Raw genomic sequence first — 12681 nt, 5'->3', positions numbered from 1 at the left:
GATACAAAAGCAGTATGAGAAAAACATAATCTGGAGTACAGGAAACTTGCATTATTTCTCACACTACAGTCTACAATAAAAAAAAATTGACTTAGGGTCTCAAAGGGAATATTGACTATTTGATAATTTCTCCCCACAGAGCAATAACTCAGAATCAAGTTTTCCATAAGTGAGTCCATTTCTGCTACTGACCTCTATGATGGAGACACTCTATGACGCAGGTTTTCTGCTGTAAGAAGAGCTGTTTCTATGGGATCTGTGATGGCCTGCCTGAAGACTGCTTCCCGGATTTCCTTGCAGGTAAATATGACCCTGACCAGCTCTGGCCAAAGGAATTATGTGCAGGAATTATATTTGTCTAGGTTGTGCCTGTAAAAGGAACATGTCCTCCCCTTTCCATTACCCCCTCTGTAACTACAGTATAACAACGTGGTTTCAGGAGTAGCTGTAGCCATCTAAGGAACACAAAGTAATGGAATAGAAAGTTCCTGGGTCTCGAACACAACGGCAGTATCAACACTGCCCTGCCTGCTTGTATTCAGACTTTTCAAAAATAAACCACTTTCTATCTTATTTATATTGCTAAAACAATGAAAGATGGAAGTGAAGGAGGGTTTGAGGAGGCTGGGGAGGGGGAATTATTGCAAGTGAATCCATATAATTCTATAATTACCAATCCCCACATAGCACTGTAACCATGTAACCAGATGATTAATTTTTGGATTTTGTAGAGACCAAAATTATTTCACACAGTCAAAAACAAAACAGCAAAGAATCAAGATGTGTTAACCCAACAGACCAAATGGAGCCAAACACAGTCCCACAGATAAAGAACATCTGGTTGGATAATACATTATCATTTTGTTGACCGTCTTAGACAAGCTCCGTATGTTACTCGAGACTGGAAGAAGTCGATCAGGAAAACAATGAGCCAGGGTTAAGAGAGGAGGTGGGTTCCTGACCTCTTCCTCCTTCTTAGGATCTGATCAGAGGAAATCAGAAATTCCCCAACACCTCATGATGCTTGCCCAACCCAGGTCAGTTTGCTGTTAAGATGATCTAATATTAGTTGCTGTCTTAAAAGCAGGCCCAAAAGAGACCAGAAATGCAATTCATGCACCTAGTGTTAAAATATATATATATATCATTATCATGTTTTATATATATAACATGATATATATAACATATATATCATGTATATATATATAACATGATAATGTTTGGGCTTTGTTTTTGGTTCCCAAAAGTCACATCCCTGATTGTTGTGAAAATATTACATAAATGAAAAGAAGCATAAAAATAAAACCAAGAGCATGGTTGGGGGGGACAGCAGGAAGGCATAATCAATGCATTCATGAAGAAAAAGGAAAGGAAGGAATAAAGCAGTGAAATACAAAAGCACAGAAAACCATGGTAAAATCCTTTCTAGATCTCATTTCTGAAGGTTTTACTTAGTGAACTCTGTAATCTAACCTTGAAATGCAAGGCATGTGAGACAGAGTATGACCACCTGTATGGCACACTAATTGGTACTTATGGAGCAGCCAACGGCAAAAAGTTCCATCCAAGACCCCACTTTTCACTTTATTTTGGAGGAATGCTTCCTTTTGAAGACTCACATGAGCAAACATGATGTAGTATAGAAGAAGTCACAATTTCTCTGATTCTGATGAGGCAAGAGGGACCCTTATACAATGGCTTTCAAACTTCTTCGATCACATCCCACTTGAAAAAAACATATTTTAAAATAGCAATGCAGTACTTACTCAGGTGCACAGATTTGTTCAACAAAAGCAATAACTGAAACGTTATTGTTTTTCATAAAAACTGCCAGTTACAACTCACTCAATTAATTTTTATGGCCCACTCAATGCTCTGGATCTGTATTTGTATCTAAACCAACCTATAATATACTCCCACCACTAATTCCCTCTTAATCTTCCATGTGTCTGAGAAAAGCGATGAACAGCAATCTGAATTGATTGCTTCTTAATGACCTACTGTAACAGACATCAGTGAGGGTTGCATGTATTCATGTAAGAAGTAAAAAATCAGTATTCCTTTTTTATAACTTTTCAACATACATTGCACATATCATAACATTCATTCAAACAGGTCATGTCTAACATCTCACGGAAATAATTGTAACTGCAGATTAGCTCTATAAAATATGGTCAAGACATGTTTTAATTCTAACTCATGTACTGTCTGTAATCTTGATAGAAATTGCTTATGAGTTCCCACACTTGGTACCAAGAAATGTGTCTGACCCAGGGTGCCGAATGCCTCTGTGAACTACCTCAAAACCACACTCCTAAAATCATAACCCTGCCTGGCAAGTTTCTCTGTTTCATACCAATCTTTATGTGACCCTTCCAGAAAAGCACATCTTCTCTTCAATGACATCTCTCAACTGGAATCAAAACATCTTTCTTAGCATCTGTATGTCCAGGGATTTAACCCATTTCTCAGTGGACTGTTGTAAACAGGCCTCACTGAACACAAAGGAAACAGCAATCAGCTCTTCATTTTTCTCCTTGTCTTATTTGACTAAGTTCAAGGCTGTGGGTTAGGTGCTGGTGATAGAACAGAAAGCAAATAGATGTGACTCTGGCTGTCAGAGTTACAGTGAATTAGCCCTTAAACAAGAGCTCCCGACAAAGATGAGGTTTTAAAAAGGGACTTAACCCCTGAAGCAGGAGAAAATGAAGCAAACAAGTCTGTTGATCAGAAAATAAACAAGAAATCCCAAAAGAAATTACATTTGAGGCGAGACCTGAACACAAGCCAAAGGAGTAGCATACATGGAGACAAAGGCACAAAATAAAATGTTGAATATTTAAGACATCAGAAGTCCTATGTGGAAGCTGCATATACAAAATGTGTTGGTAGCTTACAATTCAATCACCATTTTGCTTACTAGTTATCAAGCAAAAATGCTGAGTACTGAGGATATAAAGATACATAATTTTGAAAAACTAACATTTTTCCATGTAAAATTACATAGGCATAGAATTTTTAAATGGAATATTATTTGTATAATTATCTAACGCTATTCCATCACTGCACTCAAGAGAGTGCATGGTCAAGAGTCAGGAGCCCTCACCACAGCTGTTGGTATGACCAGGAAGTCATTCTGGACCTCAGTTTCCTCATCTGGATTTGATTTCTTAGATTTTTCCAGTTTCAATATTTTTTCTATAGAACTCTTCATTGCTTTTTTAACTGTTTCTCAGAAACTTCACAGGTACAAAGATCATCTCAGTTACATTAATCGACAAAAACACACAAAAAACATAAAATGGCATTTTAGATTGGAGACTTCATAAGTTTTGAAATGAAAAATCTGATTTTTAAAACAACTGGCTAAAGGGGGTTGACAGAAAACAAACTGGGATCAAGGTAAATCATATAAAAAGGACATATGAAATATACATGAAGGGGTTAACGCCATAGCATAGTAGCTTGAGTTTATGCCTGTGTCACCAGCATCCCATAAGCATAGGTACTGTTCCAGTTCCAACCCAGCTTCCTGCTTATGGTCTGGGAAAGCAATGGACCAGGACAGCTCAGGTACATGGGCCCCTGCGCCCACATGGGAGACCCAAAGCTAGCTGCATCACACTGCAAAATGTCTCAAACCACAAAGCCGGGACAAATACTTTTCAATTTTTTCAATTGAGATTATCAAGAACCAGGTTGGGGCATGGTGCAGTACCCTAGTGGCTAAAGTCCTTGTCCATGGAGTGCTTCCACATCTCATTAGATTTTACTTGAGATAGTAGAGATATTTTTGCTGTTAATGTCTTTTACACATTTCTCAAATTCCTTTATTTCACAAAATTAAGCCCTGAATATTATAAGGAAAATGGGGCTGGAATAGATTATTTTAAACCAGTGAAATTTTGCACAAATAAACACACAAAAGACCTAACAAAACAACAGTCACAATAAAAACAACAGCCAGGGCCCATCGTGGTAGTACTCATCTCACAGGTGCCGGGATCCCATATAGGTGCTAATTCTAATCCCAGCAGCCTCACTTCGCATCCAGCTCCCTGCTTGTGGCCTGGGAAACCAGTTGAGGACAGCGCAAAGCCTTAGGACACTGCACCCACGTGGGAGTCCTGGAAGAGACTCTGGGTTCCTGGCTTCAGATAGGCTCAGCTCCAGACACACACACACACAGAGAAAATCAGGAACACATCTAGGTCCAGTCAAACAAACTCCAAATATTAAAGCCCAATGATAAAGACAATCTGTATGGATTATGGAAGAGTCATTCAGATGAGCAGGTGGTTTGTTTACACCTTAAATGTTCAAAATGACCACAAAAAGCACCAAATTCCTGCTTCCTCTAGTATAATCTTATAAGTAATAACAATGTGGTATACTTAAATCATCCCTACCAAAAAGGGAATAATTTTATCAGTGACCCCACTCTTCTAACAACTGTGCTAGTAGCCATATAGGTCCAAAACACGGTTCCTGAGAAAAATGTTTGCTCACACAATAAGTACACTTGGTCCATTGCTAAGAAAGAAGTTATATTGCTGGTACAATGTCAGACAGACCACCATTCCATTGTCTACACATGTCCAACAGTTTCTTTGGGAGTCCATTTTGATTTGGAGCAGGGATGCATAATGCACTGTATCCCCACTTCTGGATATGGTACCCTCTATTACTCTATCACTATATATTCCCTTAGATGAGAAGCCATGAAATAAGGTCAACAACTGGTATGAATTAGAACAAAAACAACAAAACTGCAGCACCTTGGATTAAAAAAATGTGCCACTGAATAACCAACGCATAGATAATGAAAACACATTTACTGACATTCCAGCCAGCACAAAATCACCAACCGCTTATCCATAGCAACCAGGTGAATAAGATACATCTGAAATCATCCTAATTATGCAAATCATTTACAAATTATATGGGAAGGCTTGAAGATAAGAGGAAAATAATAACTTAGAAAGTAGTATTTCTATAAAAAGTACATTTCTAGCCACAATAAGAAGTCAAAGGGAAACCTATCAAACTATAAGTATCAGAGAGTCTAAGAGCAGGGATCCAAGTGAATCTGCCTTGCAATTTTTGGATCATTTAATACATAATTTTCAATCTGCTACTGTGTACTAAGGGACAAACACATGACACAGAGCAAGCCAGCAGAGTCCTCGCCAATATATATTTTCATTTTTCATCCTTCCAACATTTGTATCTATTTCATGCTAGACACTATACTGAGACACTAAAAAGGTCAACCCACAATTCCACACAACTGGTTCTTGTCCCAAGCACAATGTCATTAGAAACAGTAGATAACTGCACATAATTGAGCTACTCTTCTCGGGGAACTCCAGGAGTTGCTGGTAACAAGCCGACTCTGCGAACAGGGCCTGATGAGCAAACAGGAGGCATGTAGAGACAACTGATGAACAAAGAACACTCTTCATTCCACTAGAAGTCGAGTTTGGGAAATAACCTACAGAAATCAGTTCCTAAAAACTTCCAGAGGCTTCTTACTCATTGCATACTACAATAATGAGAAACTTTGGCAAGATATTACACAAACAGGGACTTGGGTGTCTTTAGAATAACAACTTGGTATCAAGTTCTTCACTGTTTGACTAATCTGACTCAGCATTTCTCACTCAAAAAATTCTGAAGTACCAAAATAAGAGGGAATAAATGAAGAAAAGCCAAAAAGAAAAAATACAAGGAGGATGGGTAGAATTGACTCTAACTTGTGCCATACTCTGCCAGACATCCAGCAAAAACACAGGCACACTGATGCGAAACAGTAAAACCAGCACACACACGGCCTTTACCTTGACCTGAAACTGAACGTCTCATCGAGATCACTGATGATCATCTGGATACCCAGACATTAAAACTGGCTTATTCTATTTTAAGTCAGAAAAGTGTGAAAGAAAATGAATTTCAAAGTCATACCCCAGGACAACAGTAGGAAATAAAACATTGCCAGGGGAGTGCTAATTATAGTGCAGCATGCTAGGCTGCTGCTTTGGAACACTGGCATCCTATATGAGAATACTGGTTCAAGTCCCAACTCCTCTTCTTTCGATGCAGCATCCTGTAAATGTTCCTGGGAAGGCAGCAGATCCTGGCCCAAACACATGTGCCCCTGTCAAACATCTGGAAGACTCAGATGAAGTTCAGGACTCTTAGCTTCAGTCTATTCCAATCTCTACTGTTACATGCAAGTGGCAGTCAGACAGTGATTGACAATCTTTCACATTCATCGTAACTCTGTTTTCAAATTCTCTTTTCTTACTTTACCTTTAAGTAAATAAATCGTATATATCTATATGTCTATATATAGATATAGAGAAATTGTCATGAAAACAATTAGGAGAAATGGTATTGTGATGCAGTGTAATAAGTTACCACCGTGCAACACCATCATCCCACACGGGCACCAGTTCAAATCCCAACTGCTCCCTCTTGAGAGACCCACATGGAATTCCGTCTGGGCTTTTGGCCTTGGCCTGGTACAGCCCTCACCACTGTGGTCACTTGAGGGGGCAAAGGGAACGGTAGTTAGAAGGGGCATTGAGGGGCAAAGCACCAGACAGGTGACATGGGCATAAGCCCAGAGACCATCTTCTACTGCCTTCCCAGGTATATTAGCAAGGAGCCGGGTCAGAAGCTGAGCAGCCAGCAAATGATGAATACATCCATTGTGTGTGTGTGTGTGTGTGTGTGTGTGTGTGTGTGTGTGTGTGCCATTTGTAGGAAGGGAAAAAAGTAAACCACCTCTAAAACTACATGCAAATACATTATATGAAACAATAAAGAACAAAGGCCAGGTCACCAGCAAATGAAGACACTTTCTTTAGCCATGTCTAAAGAGAACGGGCAATAACGGCTCAGAAAACAGTAACTGAAACAAGCATGTATTTCACATGACCCATATAGCAAGACGACTAGTAAAAGGAAAACCTTTGTTCTGCTTTAAACTTTATCCTAAGCTTTGACTTGTTACGGGCAGTCATATTTACTGGCAGATATATCAAAAAGTATTATGAAGAGTCAGATACATATTCACCACTGTCAGAATTGGACAATGACAATAAATGCATAATAGTCATTGATGGGGCCTGGTGTGGTAGCCTGGTGGCTAAAGTCCTCACCTTTAATGCGCCGGGATCCCATATGGGTGTCAGTTCCAATACAGCTCCTTGCTAGTGGCCTGGGAAAGCAATCGAGCATGGCCCAAATCCATGGGTCCCTGCACCTGAGTGGGAGACCTGAGTGGGAAGAGCTCCTGGCTCCTGGCTTCGGATTGGCACAGGTCTGGCCATTGCAGTCACTTGGGAAGTGAATCATCAGACAGAAGATCTTTCTCTCTGTCTCTTCTCTTTATATGTATATTTATTTATTTTATTTATTTATTTTATATACACATAAATATATGGTATATTTAATATATATTTAATATTTATATTTAATATATAATATATTTTATCTATTTAATATGTATTTAATATAATATAATATAATATATTATATAATGCAATAGTATAATATAATATATTATATATATTATATTATATATTTTATATATAGTGTATGTATATGATTTTGCAATAAAAATAAATAAATCTTTAAAAAAATAATCTTTAATGTGCAGAGGAAAAGAAAGATAAGGACTAGAATTACAAGAAAAAAAATTCATGAGAAAAGTTGAAAAGAAAAAAAGCATGAATTGGAAAGTCAGCATTGGATTAAGGCTGATCACTGTAAAATTCTCAAAATTTTTTTGTATGTTTAAAATTTGTCATCAAATGTTAGAAATAACAGAAGAGTAAATCACACTTAGCAAATCTCACGCAAGAAAATATAATTATGCGACTAAAGGTATATAAGGCCCAGCTGCGATAGTGAGCAAACTGGCCGCCAGGGAGTAGCATACATGTTAAGAGAAGTGAGGTGTAACACTTGATTTAACACTAATTTTGCCTTACTTTATTCCTTAGGGATACATAAAACTTCACTGCTCCAATATTTTTGGAAACCCTATAAAACAAATCATAATACCACACGAGGCCCTCCCACAAGCACCCTCAAACCCCTCTATTCCTATGAATGACATTCTTAAGTACATATTAGATGATTACCTTATTAGATTCTTTTTTTAATCTATATTTGCTTCTTCTTTTTATTTGAAAGGAAAAAAAAAGAACAGATCTTTCATAGTCTGATTTACTCCTTGAGATGCCTGCCACAACCAGGACTGTGCCAGATCAAACCCAGGAGCCAGGATCCCCATCCCAATCTCCCACATGCATCGCAGGTCCCAAATACTTGAATTGTCACCTGCTCAAGCAAAGTTAGTGACAGAAAAACCAGTCTCTGCAGTGTTGGATGCAGGCAACACAGAAGTGATTCAAACTGCTGTTCCCTATAAATAATCTCATTCCTGTAATGACACAGAGATATCATTTGATAGCATTTATAAAATCCAACTTCAAATTTCTATTATGAAAATCGATACATAATAGAAAAGCAGTTTACCATAAAAATTAAGAGCATACTGAATAACTTTTATAAAATAAGGGGGAAAAAATCTTACAAAATGACATTCAAGAGCAAAGAAAATTTTGGCAAACTTTAAATTCTAAATACCACAAAATTTGTATTTCAACATCACGTGCTATTTCTTTTCAAATTTGATAAAAGTACGTAAGAGCTGTCAATAATTAAACACTAAAGGCAAATTAAAGTTTTAGATCAACAATGCCACAAGTTAACTAGCAGTTAAAATGAAACAAAGCAAGTTCTCATCCACAACCCAAAGAAATAGAATTTCATACTATTTCACCAAAAACTCATTTGTTCCTGAAATATTAATATATTGAATTAGTGAAATTAATGAAAAAATTGTAAAAAAAATCAGTTTAAAAAATATTTCTACAATATACAACATATATTCTATCATATCATCAGAAATATTTACAAAATAGCTAAGAAAACACTACAATATTTAGGATTTTAGTTATGCAGGAGACTATTTATAAAACAGATAACAGGCACACACACACAAAATATCACCCTACTTAGTGGGGAAAAAAAGCCTCAAAGAGCTTTCAGAAATCAAAACTGGGCAGGCATCGTGGACAAATAGGAAAGCAACTTCACCTGCCATAGACTGGGATGAAGTCCCACCTCAGCTTCTAATCCAGCTTCCTGCTAACGTGCACCCTGGGAAGCAGCAGGCTGCAGCTGGAGTTCCCGGGTCCCTGCCACCGGAGACCCAAATGGAGTTGCACGCTCCCAGCTTCAGCCTAGTCCAATCTTGACTGTACAGGCATCCAGTAGGAAAGGAATCAAGGACAGGAGAAAACTTCGGCTCAATCAGATCTATTAAAATAAACTTTTAAAAATGTGGGTGTGGGGATTAAAACTAAGAAATGCTAGTAAGACAAAGAAAATAAGAAATGGGTAATATTCAGAGCCTTAGAAGAGGAAGAAAAATAAACAAGAAGAATATTAGGAATTAGATATAAACCAGCACAGCAATGGGGAATGACCCTAGCAAGACCACATGTCACAGGGCCATCATCAAGAATGCCCGCTGCCCACCTTCTTTCCTGGAAACCTCACATTCTCGCTTACTGGCCGCTCCTCATAGCCACTCTGAGGTTGCCCTATTTTATGGTGCAAGGGTTTCATCCGGGCACAACAATGACTGGGAAAGACACGTGGGAAGAGAACAAGCCCCCAAGGCCTCAGGACAAATCCTATCCTGGCCCTTTCATGCTTCAAAAATTTGCTTTCTTTACCAGAAGACAAGTGCCTGTAAGTGAATATAACACATCAAATCAGATTCACATCAAGAGATAAGGACCAACAGCCTGGCACTTCCTTAGGCTGGAGGTTGGGCAGGAGGAATAGGGAGATTTCTGTAAACAGCCAGGGTCAGTAGATCCTGAAGGGACTGAGACTAATGGAGAAGGTCACAAAGAAGTGGTGGACTACAAAATACACAGAATAAACCAACAAACTTAGAGCCAGTGCAGCGACTGTTAACTATTCTCCAAAGAACAATAAATATAAAACTCAGGAACACAGACTCTCACAGAAGGAAAGCACATTAAGGCACTGATTAGTCTGTCAAAAAGAGAAAACCCGTCCAAGGGATGGGCAGAAGACTTGGAAGGCAGCCCATGGCCCATGTACAGCAGCTGCAAGTCCACAGGGTGCTCTACCAGCCGTGGCACAGGCTCAGTGCTGGATCAAGAAGTATGATTGAAGGCAAGAGTAAGGAGAATAAACTCCTCGGGAATGGGTGAGGCTATCAGTCTTGAAACTTATAATTAAGTGCCAAGTGCACGCACACACACTTGTTGAAATGGAAACAAAGGCCAAGCTAGAAACAAATACAGCCAAGAGGTCACAGTACCAAGCAGCTCAGACTGGGCAGCCTGGAGCCTCAGGCCTGGAGCCTCAGGATTATAAGGGCCTGTAGCGAGTAGCACAGCATGTGGAGCTGAGATGTCATTGGGATGGGTATCTACACATAAATGCCTTCTTCTGAGTTTTGCATACTAGCCTATGTATCAGACAATAGAATGGACCTTCCAAAAGCTCAAGGACAATGCTTATTATGAAAAAAAAAATTGAGAAATCATTGTACCAAAATAAAATTCAATTCCATTTTCTATGAACTTTTAAAGCATGCCTTCCTACTGTTTAAGATATTAGTGAAATTTCAACAACATGCAACGCTCTTAAGTTATTAGATGTCTCTCAGTAAAATGTTCAACATTACTCATATAGGCATACATTTCTAAAATGGTATTTTGCTGTCAGAAGCAGATATCTGCCATGAAATAGATGATCCCTACTAAACAATTTTAAAAAGCCATTAGAACTGGATGAAATAGGTAAATTAAGATGTTACTGGGGTTTTAGCAATATTAATTACTTAATATTAGTTAATTTTGTTATTTCTTTCTAGATACCAGAACAGTGAAAGGCACCAGCTGTCAAACATAGAGAATAATGGGATCATGTGACACTAGCAGTGGGAAGGCTCTTTAAACGAGTAAGTATTAAAAGGTGGGATACAAATAGAGCAAAATTTAATTTAATCTTCTTCAAATGAATCAATTTACTAAGATATTAAAATTCTTTCCTGAGAGACAAGAAACAAGGTTGCTGCCACGTTTCATGTCCAATCCCTGCCAACAGTTTTAAAACATAAAGCTTGTAAATGTAAGGACTATTTAAATGCAGTGTTTCCTTAAGCATGTTAGTCTAACGTAAAATGATTACTCTGTTGCAGATGGGTCAGGAAAGAGCAGCATTGAAATTATCTGAGCCTAAAGGATATGTTGGGAGGAGCAGGGAAATCACCACATACAGAAACGCATACACACTCAGAGCCAGCATCACTTCGTTGGGTAAACATTTCCTGAATACCTGTTATGTGCCAGGCATCCACCAGTTCAAAGCAATGAAGAGGTATCTGTGCACCCATATAGACACGGAATATTACAGTGTTCCCGTGAATTCTTATAGCCTTGCCATAAGCCTAAGAGGAACATCACAGCAAAATGAAGTAGACATTTTATAGACGAGAGTAGCAATCCCAAGGGTGTTATGAGAAGAAAAACTATGCAGTGTCCTTTCTTCTCTGATCCTGCTATGTAAACTGACTCCTCCACACAAACATCTGCTCCCACAGTCCTCATGAGATTCAGAGAAATTACCCTCTCTTGAAAAATACAAAGCATCCAAACTCCTACCTGCTCAAAAAAAAAAAAAAAATTCTTCACAAACTCCCCGTTTCCATTAGCACAAAGACAGGCTGCTTAGACGTGAGCATGCAAAGCTGACTATGACCAGATCCCCGGGCCCATCAATCCCACTTTCACCAGCAGATCAGGCACCCACGATGTGCCACACTTGGCATTGCCTCTGAGCCCTTCCACGTGCTCTCCCTTCCATCTTCATCACTCTTCCCCGCTTTTCTTGGAGTAATCCTTCAGAGTAGTTTACACACTCCTGCTGGGACACTCACCCTGATTCTTCCCCAAGTCTCCCTTGGATGCCTTTCCCAGGTGTTTCCACAAACTTGGCTTTCTCATAGTGACTGCCAGTGAGCCATGAGCTTGGTGAAAACAGAGAACTCTTGCGCACTGCCATACTTCTGTGCCTTGCATTTTTGTGTCAAATGTTTAGCACATTTCTGCTGATGAAACTAATAAATCATCCTCAAAAAATGCATTGCTAGATTTTTAAAAAGGGACATAGGTAAGCTAGCCTCATAATTTTCTATTCACATGAACTACCCCTAGGCAGAGAATGAAGGATATTACAGAGGTACAGACTAAGGGCAAGGCACTGTTCAACCTCATGTAAAGAATCCATTGTGTCTGGACATGTGAGCCTGTGTCTGTCTGAGGCTACACACCCCTCATTGACAGTTGGACTTCACAAGGAATTACACATATCTACAAATGCATGCACTTCAAGGAGTTCATTCTTTGCGTGCTCTCTTATTCAGTTAGTCACAGCTCAGCAATCATGTTTTGGCCACTAAGATGAGTCAGAAATATTAAATAGTTTTTATAATCCAACCTTGAAGTATTAAGAATCTAATTTCAATTAACAGCTTATTTATAGCAGGTGTGTAGCTTG

At 38.7% G+C, this 12681-nt stretch overlaps 1 protein-coding gene across 2 annotated transcripts in view; it reads right to left on the bottom strand.

Annotated features, from left to right (window-relative positions):
* Positions 1 to 12681, bottom strand: part of IMMP2L (inner mitochondrial membrane peptidase subunit 2) — a 691058-nt gene that overhangs the window by 660654 nt on the left and 17723 nt on the right. The gene's annotated exons all lie outside the window — the stretch shown is intronic.

Source organism: Ochotona curzoniae, unplaced genomic scaffold, assembly GCF_017591425.1.
Source record: "Ochotona curzoniae isolate NIBS_2020 unplaced genomic scaffold, NIBS_Ocur_1.0 scaffold_2476, whole genome shotgun sequence".
NCBI lineage: Eukaryota > Metazoa > Chordata > Mammalia > Lagomorpha > Ochotonidae > Ochotona > Ochotona curzoniae.
The sequence above is the reverse complement of the archived record's forward strand: the minus strand, read 5'-3'. Positions and strand labels throughout refer to the sequence as shown.